This window comes from Meles meles, chromosome 13 (genome assembly GCF_922984935.1).
Source record: "Meles meles chromosome 13, mMelMel3.1 paternal haplotype, whole genome shotgun sequence".
Lineage (NCBI taxonomy): Eukaryota > Metazoa > Chordata > Mammalia > Carnivora > Mustelidae > Meles > Meles meles.
This window is the reverse complement of record NC_060078.1, coordinates 19,600,744-19,616,000: the sequence shown is the minus strand read 5'-3', so window position 1 is coordinate 19,616,000 and position 15,257 is coordinate 19,600,744.

The window sequence follows — 15,257 nt, the reverse complement described above, 5'->3', positions numbered from 1 at the left end:
TTTATGATCATTACTTTAAATTCTCTGTCAAGCATATTAGTCATCTCCTTTGCCCTTAGGTCTCTTGCTATGATTTTTTCCTGTACTTTCATTTGGAATGTATTCCTCTGTATCCTGATTTTGTTTAAATCCCTGTATATGTTTCTCTGTGTTAGGAAGGTCAGCTATATCTCTGCTCTTGCAAGTAATGGCCATATAAAAAAGAGGTCCTGTAGTGTCCTCTAGTGCAGTGTCCTTTGTTCCCCAAAACCCAGCACTTCCAGGGTGTGTCCTGTGTGTATAGTGCATTCCCCTACTGTTATGGTTGAGCTGCATTTGCCTTCAGCCCAGTCATCTGCAATGGCTCTTTGCTTGTTCTGGGCAGATTTTGGTCCCTGTGTTGTGGGACCCTGTGTTGGGTCTCTGTGTCGTGGAAGGCATGTCCATAGGAGGGCATGGGAATGGAGCATGCCATGTTAGCCAGGTGTGTTCTGGTCCACTGTGGGAGGAAGGGACCTGTAGTTGCTTTGCAGAACTGCTGAGTACTGGTTGGGGGAGGTGGGTTTGAAGAAGAGTGTGTGGGGGGGACATGCTGTTAATGTGTGAGGTGGAGTGTTTGTGCTGTGCTTGTTTTTGCAGGTGTCCCTGTATCCACGCAGGGGGTGGGAAAGGAAATGATACCCACCAGCTCTTTTGGAGAAGTTTCCTAAAAATCCCTGCCACTCCAGCACATGTCCTGAGATTAATAAATAAATCCTCATGTATGCCACAGGCAGTTTTCAAACTGTACTTCAGTGCTGTATCTCAGCAGGGCTGTTTGTTATGCTCTCTCTTTAAGTGTGGGAACTCAGTTTCCTGTAGCCCTTTAGCTTTCCCAGAGTGGAACCCACTGATTTTTAAAGTTCCAGGTGTTCAGTTAGAATGGCCAAAATTAAGAAGACAGTAAACAATAAGTGTTGGAAAGGATGTGGAGAAAGGGGAACCCTCTTACACTATTGGTGGGAATGTAAGTTGGTGCAGCCACTTTGGAAAACAGTGTGGAGATTCCTTAAGAAATTAAAAATAGAGCTACCCTATGACCCTGCAATTGCACTACTGGGTATTTACCCCAAAGATAAAGATGTAGTAAAAAGAAGGGGCACGTCTACCCCAATGCTCACAGCAGCAATAGCCACAGTCACCAAACTGTGGAAAGAGCCAAGATGCCCTTCAACAGATGAATGGATAAAGAAGATATGGTCCATATATACAATGGAATATTATGCCTCCATCAGAAAGGATGACTACTCAACTTTAGTATCAACATGGACGGGACTGGAAGAGATTATGCTGAGTGAAATAAGTCAAGCAGAGAGAGTCAATTATCATGGTTTTGGAGGACATTGGGAGAAGGAAAGGAAAAGGGAGTTGGGGGAAATCGGAGGGAAAGATGAACCATGAGAGACAGCGGACTCTGAGAAACAAACTGAGGGTTTTGGAGGGGAAGCGTGTGGGGGGTTGGGTGATCCTGGTGATGGGTATTAAGGAGGGCACGTACTGCATGGAGCACTGGGTGTGATGCATAAATGATGAATCTTGGAACACTGAAAAAATAAAATATAGTTTAAAAAAAAGTAAAGTTCCAGGTATTAAGTTCCACTGATTGTAATAACTTGTGAAGTTAAACTCCACTGGTTTTCAAAGCCAAATGTTATCAGGATTAGTCTAACTAGTGTGGGTTCCCTGTGCCTGGGGTGTGTGGTGTATGGTCTGCTCCTGTCTCTTCACTGTGCCTATGATATTTTTCCTCCCTCAGACAGTCTCAGAGGCCAGTTTGATTTCCGACTGTATCTCTGCCCTTTCTACCCCTTTGGATGTGGCCTTTTTTTCTTCATTTAACTGTGGAGAGTCCATTCTGCTAGCCTTGGGTCTTTTCTGGGTTATTTACACTGATATAGGTATAATCTAGGTGTGTTGGTGGGACAAGGTGAGCTTAGGATTCTCCTACTCTACCATTTTCCCTTGGAAAAGACGATCTTTTGGACTTTGAAGACTTTACAACACAGTCCCTTTGCCTTCACGTCTGTCCATTAATTAAGATTTCTTCTTCTGCAGAACTTTCACCCACCCACCAGGTCAGTTTTAGGTTCCCCTTCTGTATCTATTCACCCTCTATGCTGTCCTTTGTCTATTAAACAATAAGTAACATAGACACAGTAGAGTCTAATGATTTTTAATGCAGTGTGAGATACCAATTGAGAGATAAATGTAGTCAGATATGTGGAGATCAAAATATTATATGTCTTGCTATTAAAGTTGAAGTTAGGAAATACAATTAGATATCTTAGCTAAGTGGTCTTGTTTTATATTAGTGAATTAAGTTTCTTATGCAGTCATGAAGAACTCACAGACCTATACAAATCACAGAACAACTAAAGAATACTCTGAGCAAGCAGACAGGCAGGCAATCTGATCCCAAAAGAAGGCATAGTTCCTTCTGCCAAGCTTTCAAATCAGAGAGAATTTTCTTGTATGGAAAACTAGTGAAATAATGCAGAAAAGCCAAGCCACTTTCAATTCACTATTGGTTAAAATAGAAAATAGTATTTAAAAATTTTCATTTTGATAGAAGATTTTAATTTTTTCTATAAATACATTTTATAGGGCATAAGTAATATATTAAATATATGAAGTTCATTTTATTTATTTCATATTCTACTTTTAACTGTGTTTTGAATGTCTATGAAGGCAAGGAGCTTTTTACTTCCAGAGAACTGGGTTTGAGTCAAGAACACAACACTCATAAAAGTCATCACTTTCTGATTACTGGAACTGCTTCCAATGCTATGAGTTGTTTTTTTTTTTTTCTATTTCATCTTTCAGAGAACACTTACAGATGCAAAAAATGGGCAAACATTTTTATGGGGGAAGGAACGAAATTATAAATGCTTGTAAAAAGAGTTATGGACTAAGTGGCTTAACTTAAGAATACATTATATTGAAAGCAGTGAGTATTTGACATTAGGAGACCTGGGGTGATGTCTTAACTATGTGATTATTTGCCTGTGTGGCTTAATTTCCATTTCTGATACACTGTCGTTTCTATAATAAATGGCATCTAATATCCCTGCCAGCCCTGGTGTTTCATGATTAGGGCATGAGGCATTTGCATCTGTTACTTAGATCACAATTCTAAAAATCAGCTTGCTAATCAAAACCTCTGGGAGCTTAGTTAAACATTGATTCCCAGTCTCCATCCCTAAAGAGAGTGATTCATTACATCACGGATGAGACCCTGGGAATCTGTATTTAAAAATATCTCCAGAAGTGAACCAGGTCATAAGATGTAGATCTATTTCAAACCACAATGACATAAGTAAAGACTGGAGTAGTGGATTAATTTTGAGATTCAGAGAGCCTTAAAGTTATTTTATTTTTAATTCTAAAAGTAGAGGGGCGCCTGGGTGGCTCAGTGGATTAAGCCGCTGCCTTCGGCTCGGGTCGTGATCTCAGGGTCCTGGGATCGAGCCCCGCATCAGGCTCTCTGCTCTGCAGGGAGCCTGCTTCCTCCTCTCTCTCTGCCTGCCTACTTGTGATCTCTCTCTGTCAAATAAATAAATAAAATCTTAAAAAAAAAAAAAGATATAAAATAAAAAAAATTCTAAAAGTAGAAAATCTGAGTAATTAAAACCTCAGAGCATGCAATATGCCAAACAAACAAACAAAAAACTTTAAAATCATTCACAACCCCACTATCTAGAGCAAAAACTGTATTAGCATTTTTTGTTTATTTTTAACATTTTTTGGTAAACTGTGTATGTGTGTATATATACATATACATATACATTCATATTCTAAATATACAAATTATTTATCCATCTGATTAGGTTTATGTCATATTCCATTTTGCTATTTATTTAGTTTTCTTACTTAAATTCAAATATGAATTTTTACTATGTCACTAAAAATGTTTGAAAGTACAATTTTGTCATTTGATTTCATTTTTGTGTGTTAAAAATATAATTAAGTGCTATTTTTATCATCTACTTTTAATTTTGCACAATGGCACACAGAAAGACTGAAATAAATACCCTTGTATATAAATGCTAGTTCCCAACTTTTATTAAAATTCACTGTAGAGCCCTAAATATGGAATTGCCAGATCAGAAGGCTATAGAAAATTGAAATGATCACATGAACTCTTGTCAAAGATTGAATAAAGATTAACATTGACATGAGGTTTAGAAATAAATGAATTAATTGGCCCAAGGTTGTACAGGGAGTGACATAAGTTTTACTAATTGAGCTTTGGATTTGTTCTGTCACAAACAAAATTACATTGCAATAGATAAAGAAGGTATAACTAGACAAGAAGAGAGAAGCTGTGTATATAATCATATCAGGCATCCACGTGCCTTTTGCCTGTGTGTGTGTGTGTATAGTGAATAATTAAATAATTGACATCTTATTTCTTAGAGCAAATGTTGACAATATATCAACTTTATCATCCTCAATGGGAAAAAGCTCCCAGCCTTCCCGTTGAGATCAGGAACACGACAAGGATGCCCACTCTCACCACTCTTGTTCAGCATAGTATTAGAAGTTCTAGCAACGGCAATCAGACAACAAAGAGAAATAAAAGGTATCCAAATTGGCAAGGAAGAAGTCAAACTCTCTCTCTTCGCAGATGACATGATTCTTTATATGGAAAACCCCAAAGACTCCACCCCCAAACTACTAGAACTCATACAGCAAGTAACGTGGCAGGATACAAAGTCAATGTACAGAAATCAGTGGCTTTCTTATACACTAACAATGAAAATACAGAAAGGGAAATTAGAGAATCAATTCCATTTACTATAGCACCAAGAACCATAAGATACCTGGGCATAAACCTAACCAAAGAAGTAATGGACCTGTACGCGAGGAACTACAGAACACTCATGAAAGAAATTGAAGAAGACACAAAAAGATGGAAGACTGTTCCATGCTCTTGGATTGGAAGAATAAACATTGTTAAAATGTCTATACTGCCTAGAGCAATCTATACTTTTAATGCCATTCCGATCAAAATTCCACCGATATTTTTCAAAGAGCTGGAGCAAATAATCCTAAAATTTGTATGGAGTCAGAAGAGACCCCGAATTGCTAAGGAAATGTTGAAAAACAAAAACAAAACTGGCGGCATCACGTTACCCGATTTCAAGCTTTACTACAAAACTGTGATCACCAAGACAGCGTGGTACTGGCATAAAAACAGACACATAGACCAGTGGAACAGAGTGGAGAGCCCAGATATGGACCCTCAACTCTATGGTCAAATAATCTTCGACAAAACAGGAAAACATATTCAATGGTAAAAAGACAGTCTCTTCAATAAATGGTGCTGGGAAAACTGGACAGCGATATGTAGAAGAATGAAACTCGACCATTCTCTTACACCGTACACAAAGATAAACTCGAAATGGATAAAAGACCTCAACGTGAGACAGGAATCTATCAGAATCCTAGAGGAGAACATAGGCAGTAACCTCTTCGATATCAGCCACAGCAACTTCTTTCAAGATATGTCTCCAAAGGCCAAGGAAACAAAAGCAAAAATGAACTTTTGGGACTTCATTGAGATCAAAAGCTTCTGCACAGCAAAGGAAACAGTCAACAAAACAAAGAGGCAACCCACGGAATGGGAGAAGATATTTGCAAATGACAGTACAGACAAAAGGTTGATATCCAGGATCTATAAAGAACTTCTCAAACTCAACACAAACAAAACAGATAATCATATCAAAAAATGGGCAGAAGATATGAACAGACACTTCTCCAACGAAGACATACAAATGGCTATCAGACACATGAAAAAATGTTCATCATCACTAGCCATCAGGGAGATTCAAATTAAAACCACATTGAGATACCACCTGACACCAGTTAGAATGGCCAAAATTAGCAAGACAGGAAACAACGTGTGTTGGAGAGGATGTGGAGAAAGGGGAACCCTCTTACACTGTTGGTGGGAATGCAAGTTGGTGCAGCCACTTTGGAGAACAGTGTGGAGATTCCTGAAGAAATTAAGAATAGAGCTTCCCTATGACCCTGCAATTGCACTGCTGGGTATTTACCCCAAAGATACAGATGTAGTGAAAAGAAGGGCCATTTGTACCCCAATGTTTATTGCAGCAATGGCTACGGTCGCCAAACTGTGGAAAGAACCAAGATGCCCTTCAACGGATGAATGGATAAGGAAGATGTGGTCCATATACACAATGGAGTATTATGCCTCCATCAGAAAGGACGAATACCCAACTTTTGTAGCAACATGGACGGGACTGGAAGAGATTATGCTGAGCGAAATAAGTCAAGCAGAGAGAGTCAAGTATCATATGGTCTCACTTATTTGTGGAGCATAACAAATAACATGGAGGACATGGGGAGATGGAGAGGAGAGGGAGTTGAGGGAAACTGGAAGGGGAGATGAACCATGAGATACTATGGACTCTGAAAAACAACCAGAGGGTTATGAAGGGGCGGCGAGGGGTGGGGTGGGGTGGGAGGTTGAGGAGCCAGGTGGTGGGTAATAGGGAGGGCACGTACTGCATGGAGCACTGGGTGTGATGCCAAAACAATGAACACTGTTATGCTGTAAGTAAACAAATAAAAATAAATTTAAAAAAAAACATATCAACTTTATGGTATAAAAATGAATTCATTGAGTCCTAACAAAAACCTTTAACACTATTTTCTAAATTGTGTTTTTTAAAGGAAATATTTGTGAACACTGTCAAAACATGGTTTAAAGTATCCCCAAATGCTTTTATATACCAAATGTATCTGCCTCACAGATAACTGGTTATCTTGAATTACTTGCCACTTCAGAGAACTGAATGGGCATTTGGTGAAACTGAAAAACGGATGAAAACAACAATTCAAAGAAAATGACTGGAAGAGAGCCTCAACCTCTTGATTCAAAGAATAAATTTCAATCCCAACTCTGTTATACATTCGTGAAATGTTAACTGATTGCCTTAGATCACTGAATTTTAAGCCTTCTTATACTAGAACAGCTACATAAAACATAAGGAAAATAGGGATTTTGATGTTTCAAATAAGTAAAATGCACCAAAATAGTATGTATGGATTGCTTAAAGTTAGCACTTAATAAGTCAGATACCAAAAAGTCATCATATTTATTCATACAGTGGATAATATATTACTTTAACAACTAGAATAATTGAGGGGTTAAAATTTTAGAATGTAGATGCTAACAATTCTTAGTAACAGCTAATGCATGTATGCTCTAATATTTGTTATTAGAGTTCTGTTCAGAAAATTAGGAAATTATGCAGCATTATAGTGGGTATTTTTAAATTACCTAATTATTCATTCAGTTACATATTTATTAAAAATATTTACTGAGTGTTTATTATGTGATGGTGCTGAGTTTTATGTCTGGATTGCATTAGTGCTTCAGACAGACATGCTTGAGGAGCTGTCATTCGGGTGAGCATAAGTTTAGGGATCAAGACAATGAGAAGGTCCCTGAAGGAGCAAGATTTCAAATGGTGATATGTACTATGAACCTAACAAAACAAGATGATGTGAACAGGAGTGAAAAGCAGGTGTAGGTGCCTCTTGTTGGGATGTCAAGAAAGGTGCATCCAACAAGGTGGCATATGTATTGACAGTTAAGTGACAGCAAGAAGCAAGCTTGGGGATGTGGTCTTCTACGCATAACTAAAGGCCAGAGGGAAGACCCTAAGACCTGTATGAGAGACAATATTAAAGTTAGTATGTCTGTAAATAGTGACCAAGGACAGCAGAAGGATCTGCAAGATCTAGGTACAGTATGAATTTGGATTTTCCTCTAAGACCAGTGGAAGCTATTGGAGGTCATTGCTATGTTGTGTTGTTATTGAGTTGGTGGTGGTTATTTTACACACTAATTTATTAATCTTCATTCCTCTCTTAACTTTTATCCTTATTGTTCTTACCTTAGGTCTTCCCTCTGACTTTTTGTCTATGTCTTAAAAACAAACAAACAAACAAAACATCTCGTGAAGGTATGAGTTCTGTAATGTCTAGTCTACATTGCTTTTGTTAAAGAAATACAATTACTTAGAAATGTGCAAAAACCATAGGAATTGCTCAAGAATTGCTGAGGTTAAACACATCTGTTTAAGGGATTGAAAAGCAAGCCACAAAGTAAGAGAAAATATTTGCAAATTATGTTTCTGACAAAGTATTTGTATCTAGGATATGTGAAGAATTTTCAAGACTAAACAGAAAACAAATAATCCAATTTTAAAAATGGGTAAAAGATTTGAATAGACAATTAATAAAAGATGTAAGATGAAAAATAAGCATATGAAAAGATATTCAATGTCATAAATAATTACACAAGCAGAACTTAACACCATATTTAGATGCTGCTACATATTTACAAGAATGTCCAAAAATGAGAAATAAAACTGACCATGCCAAATACTATTGAGCTTTTGGAACACTCAGACATTGCAAATGGGAAGGCCAAATCACACATTCACTTTGAAAATTGTTTGACAGCTCCTTATAGAGTTAAACATACATACACCTAATATATCCCACTCCTAGAAATATTCCGAGAGAAATGGAACCTTATGTCCATAAAACTTCTATACAAATGTTTACAGCAACTTTATTCTTAATCACCAAAAACTGGGAGCAAACCCAGATGTCCTTCAACCAGTGATTAGATTGTCAGTGCCTTCACCCAAAGACACCAGGAACATGCTTGGAGTTGAACAAATTGGCTTCATTATTCATTGAAGTAAGGAGAATACTTAAGGAGAATTCTGGAGAGAATCTAAGGAAGGGGAGGTTCACTCTAGACTAGGTGTAGCAGGAAAGAGGGGTGATTCTATGATTGGACATCTCAATAAATCTTGTCTATAGAGAGGGGAGGAAAGCGTAAGTTTAAGTTGAAATTGGTTTAAAAAAGGTAGTTGCTGGGGCGCCTGGGTGGCTCAGTGGATTAAGCCGCTGCCTTCAGCTCAGGTCATGATCTCAGGGTCCCGGGATCGAGCCCCACATCGGGCTCTCTGCTCCGCAGGGAGCCTGTTCCTCCTCTCTCTCTGCCTGCCTCTCTGCCTACTTGTGATCTCTCTCTCTGTCAAGTAAATAAATAAAATCTTTAAAAAAAAAAAAAGGTAGTTGCTCATTTAGTGAGGGAGGGGAGCATTTAATATTTTGTGGTTTGAGTAGTAACTGCCTAAAGTGGGTATTTGTAAGATAGTTTCTGTCAACAGAACAGTATAGCTTAACTGTAAATAGCAGAGCAGTCTGTAATAAATGGAGGTTCATTTGAGATAAAAAACTAATCTTTAAGAGCCCTCAATTGCCAAAGCCACAACAACTTGAGCAACAAAGTAAATATAGTTGTGAACTATAAACTAAAGAATAGAATAAACAGTAGGTATAAGATCAGGTTATGTATTTGAGACCTTTCTTGTTTCTTGAGAAGGTCTTGCATTGCTATATATTCCTTTCTTAGGACTGCCTTTGCTGCATCCCAAAGGTTTAGAATAGCTTTGAATAGACCTTTTTTTTTTTTCATTTGTTTGCATGAATTTGATTTAATTTCATTTTTCATTTTCATTTGTTTGCATGAATTTGTTTAATTCTTCTTTAATTTCCTGGTTGATCCATTCATTCTTTAGTAGGATGCTCTTCAGCCTCATGTATTTGAGTCCTCTTGTGACTGAGTTCCAGTTTCAAAGCACTGTGGTCCAAAAATATGTATAGAATGATCTCAATCTTTTAGTACTGGTTGAGACCTGACTTGTGACCTAGTATGTGATCTATTTTGGAGACTACTCCATGTGCACTCAAGAAGAATCTGTTCTGTTGCTCTAGGATGGAATGCTCTGAATATATCTGTGAAGTCCATCTTGTCCAGTGTGTCATTCAAGGCCCTTGTTTCTTCTGGATCTTCTGCTTAGATGATCTGTCCATTTCCGTGAGGGAGGTATTAAAGTCCCCTATTATTATATTATTATTGATGTTTCCTTAATTTTCTTATTAATTGGCTTATGTAATTGGCTGCTTCCATGTTAGGGACATATATATTTACAATTGTTAGAAATTGTAGGATAGACCCTTTAATTATGATATAGTGTCCTTCTTCATCTCTTATTACAGACTTTGGTTTAAAATCTAATTTGTCTGATATAAAGATTGCCACTCAGTTTTCTTTTGATGTCCACTAGCATGATAAATATTTTTCCACCACCCCCCTCACTCTCAATGTAGATGTGTCTTTGGGTCTAAAATGAGTCTCTTTCAGATAACATGTGTCTGTGTCTTCCTTTTTTTATCCAGTCTGATCCCCTGTGTCTTCTGATTTGTTCATTTAGCCCATCTACATTTAGAGTAACTATTGAAAGATACGAATTTAATGCCATTGTATTACCTGTAAAGTCACTGTTTCTTATATATCTTCTCTTTTCCTTTCTGGTCTGTGTTACTTTTGGGCTCTCTCTTCATTGAAAGGATCCCTTTTAATATTTCTTTTTTTTAAAGATTTTATTTATTTATTTGATAGAGAGAAAGAGAGATTACAAGTAGGCAGAGAGGCAGGCAGAGAAAGAGAGGGAAGCAGGCTCCCTGCTGAGCAGAGAGCCTGATGCGGGGCTTGATCCCAGGACCCTGAGATCATGACCTGAGCCAAAGGCAGAGGCTTAACCCACTGAGCCACCAGGCGCCCCTCCCTTTTGATATTTCTTGTAGGGCTGTTTTGGTGATCACAAATTCATTTAGTTTCTGTTTGTCCTGGAAGCTTTTTAATCTCTCATTCTTTTTTGAATGACAGCCTTGCTGATAAAGTATTCTTGGCTACATATTTTTCTCATTTAGCATCCTGAAGATATCATGCCAGTCCTTTCTGACTTGCCAGGTCTCTGTGGATGGGTCTGCTGCCAATCCAATGTTTCTACCCTTGTAGTTTATGGACCACTTTTCCTGATATTCTTTCAGAATTTTCATCTTTTAGATTTGCATGTTTCACTATTATATTTTGGAATGTTGACCTATTTTTGTTGATTTTGAGGGGGGTTCTCTGTGACTCTTGAACTCGGATGTCTTTTTCCTTTCCCAGGTTAGGGAAGTTCTTCACTATAATTTGGGCCACTGACATTTCTGAACACTTCTGTATATATAATCAAGTGTTTTTAACACTTTGCTTCATTCAGCCCTCATAACATCCTTGTGAGTTATATGCTCTAATTATGGGAAACTAAGGCTGAGCCATTTTAAATTACCTTTCTAAGATCACATAACTGTAGTCAAACTTAGTTCATATGTTTCTAGATTCAGTACACTTAACTGCCAACACTGGTCACCTGAATTAACAGCAACTAGGGAGAAATCCACAGACATCCTCTTCTGAGGTTAATCTTTGTTTATTCTCTTAAAGTTCCCACTTGAGCAGATTTATCCCCTCCAAATGTTTCAGTTCTTTTTAGCAATTGTACCAGTTCACAGCTTATTGGCACATGTGTAACACGTGGCATGAAAAGATGCTGAAATTCTTCATGAGATTCTATTTTATTGCATTTGCTCAGTGCAATATAGTATTATGGACCTATAATATTGATTGTGATAATGAGATACAGATATGATCCTAGAATCCTAGAATCAATATGTCATGTCCTAGAGGACCTATAAAATGCAGGACATTATGAAGCAAAATATTGTAATGTTACTGAAATTAATCTCCTAAAATATACATATTCTGCAGATTTCTTCATATACAATGAAATATGAAAGACATAAAAGTTCTGAAACCTGTGTTCATTTTTGTGTATGCTAGGTATAATTTTCTTCAAATAGTTTAGCTAAAATACTGTATTTCAGTGCTTATCTACTTGAGATCCTTCTCTGCATCTCCTAGGCAGGTTAATGGATACTAATAATGCCTGTTTTTGCTCTCAGTCCTTAATGCAAAATCTTAGTCTTTGCATAAATATATACTAAGAGCATAGGTTTTTAGTATTGATTATTTTACAATTTTTTTTTAATCTTTGCTTCCCTCCATTAAATACATCCTCTGGCAATTTCAATTCAGTCTATTAGTTTTAATCATCAAATGTCCCCACATAATTGGGTTACTTATGATTTGCAAAATGTTTGTTGCAATTTTTTGGACTATCCTTTTCTGTCAATTCACATTAGGAAATATTTCTTGATTCCATTGACTTTATCAGTATTGTGTGTCTAAATATTTCAGAACATATAGATTTGCTCTTTAACTTGTCATACCTGCATTGAATTCAGATTACTGTAGCATGGTCTGGAGCAATAGTGGCCAGTGAAGTTCATCTATAGAATGAGCATTAGTATTTTTTAGGGAGTATTGGTCTCATCCTCATTCTAGAGACAAAGAGTGGCAAGATCTAATGTGACATATATCATGGTTAAAGGCCAAAGTGGCAACTTATGTGTATAAAGTGCTCATAAATTTTATATTTTCTTATTTAAGAAACTTCCAGGGAGACAAACCATAAATGACTCTTAATCTCACAAAACAAACTGGGGGTTGCTGGGGGGAGGTGGGATTGGGAGAGGGGGAGCGGGCTATGGACATTGGGGAGGGGAGGCGAACCATAAGAGACTATGGACTCTGAAAAACAACCTGAGGGTTTTGAAGGGTCAGGGGTGGGAGGTTGGGGCAACCTGAGGGTTTTGAAGGGTCAGGGGTGGGAGGTTGGGGGAACAGGTGGTGGGTAATGGGGAGGGCACGTTTTGCATGGAGCACTGGGTGTTGTGCAAAAAGAATGAATACTGTTATGCTGAAAAAATAAATAAAATGGGAAAAAAAAAAAAAAAGAAACTTCCAGGGGATGTATTCAATGGACCCAATGAAAGGACGTTAATTCCTCTCCTCTTTTTGGCTTTTGGTGGAGACATGTTTGCTCAAATATGATAAATTCCTTATGCAAGAATTTTATTCTAAATAAAGACGGGAACTTGCAAGAAGGAAATAATAAGTACAGTAAGCATACAATCAAGGAATCTTAAAAAGCATTTTGGCAAGACTAAGTTAAGCACATTTCATGCAATGGAATTTAATTTAATTCAGCTCCAAATGAATGTTTCTCTGTCTCAATCTCTCCCCTTTTTAAAAAAAAAAAAAAGTTTTATTTACTTCTTTTAGAGACATAGAGAGAGCAAGAGCACAAGTGGGAGGTGAAGAGAATGAGGGAGAGAGAATTTAAGCAGACTCCATGCTGACTGGAGCCTGAGCCAGGGCTGGATCTCACAACCCCGAAATCACAACCTAAGCAGAAACTGAGTTGGATGCTTTACCCACTGCACCATTCAGGCACCCCTCAAACTCTCTCCTTTAAGTATGGTCTCTCTCTTTCCCTCCCCAGTCCCTCTCTCTCTCCTTGTCTCTTTCTAATATAGCAAACTAAACCAAATCCTTCTCCTCATTCCCTTGCCATATAAATTGACTATTTTATAATAACTAAGAAAATGTCTGACAACATAAGTTACATGTGCCAAGTTGCACAATGGGACATTGTGCTTTGCCAAGTCAACAAAAATTTATTAAGAAATTACAGTATTGTCAATACTAGGATAAAAATAATGATGAACAAAAATAGGTAGCCTTCAAGAATTTTAGAATCTAGTTCAATTGGAGGAGGTGGTATCTGAAGATGGTTTACTGGATAATCCAGATATTGAGAAGATATTTTGGTTGACACATATAGGAAAGCAAATTTTTAAAAAGTTTGTCATGATTTGTTCAGTGTAAGCTTATAATTTAGTTGCTTATCAGAACTATACTAAATCACGAGAAGCAGTATAACAGTTTGGTCCCCATGACAACATAGTTTTGTTAATCTGGTTCAGAGTGAGACACTTGTTTGGTAAATTTCCATAGTCTAAACTCTTCTGTATTATGAATATACATATATATATATATATAATATATATACATAAATATATATACATATATATTTGAATTTATGTGTATATACATGTATATTATATTTGTTTATATGTATTTTTGTGTACACACAAATATACATATATATGCATATATACATATATAAAGTCTTCTAACATTTATTTTCTTTCAAATTTGTAGTGGTTTGTAGAAGAAGGAGGAAATGAATGAAATGAACTAAGTCAGATTCATTGCTTTCAATACCTATTACTGTTACTAAATAGTAATTATTCTTCCCTACTCCAAATATACTATCTGCTTAAATCACCTTCCCAAATCCCAGTTAAACTGATAACTCCCCATCCAAGCAAAACAACATAGCTCATCCATATTTCAAGAGACTGAAGAAATAAAAGAGTAATGTGATCTCTTATCAGGTTTAGAAGTCTTCTTGGCAGATGTAGGCATAATAATAACTCATATTATTTTAATAATGCAGCCAAGAAGTGTAAAATCCTGTATATTGATATTCTCATTTAATCTTCTCCATGAACCAATGAGTAGATCCCCATTCCATTTTATTAAGAAAACTGAATTTTGAGATCTTTTAAGGTACCTTGTTTAAGGTCACTTAAGACACTGTGTGGACTTGAAAATAGCATGGCAAATTGTACCTTACAAAAATGGCCAAAGTGGGGCACCTGGGTGGCTCAGTGGGTTAAAGCCTCTGCCTTCGCTGCGGTCATGATCCCAGGGTCCTGGGATCGAGGCCCGCATCGGGCTCTCTGCTCGGCGGGGAGCCTGCTTCCTCCTCTCTCTCTGCCTGCCTCTCTGACTACTTGTGATCTCTGTCTGTCAAATAAATAAATAAAAATCTTTTTAAAAAATGGCCAAAGTGATATTTCTGGTAACACATAATCTTCTAAAACCTTGCTACTCCTTATCCAGAAGTAGAATCCGTACCGATCTCCACCCCTGCTGGGAAATTTGGTAGGCTTGTGATTGCTCTGTACAACAGAGTGAGACTGACAAAATTCATGTTTTGTAACACCTGAGGCTGGTTTATACAAAGATGCAGCTTGCATCACCTCTCTTTGTATCACCCTGGGAACCTAGCCTCTGTGGTGGAGATGGAGGCCACAAAGAGAGAACACATGAAAGTATTTTGGCTGAGAGCCATAGCTAAGGATTCAGCTGACAGCTAGCATCAACCTCAAGAGTGGGCAGGCTTACATAGAATCCTGTGCTTCAGTCTTTCCATCCGAGACCCCTTATATCATGGAGAAAACATGAGTATCCTCAATATACTGCATCTGATTTCCCAATTTAAAGAATCCATGAGCTTAATAAATGGTTAGTTTTGGAGTAATTT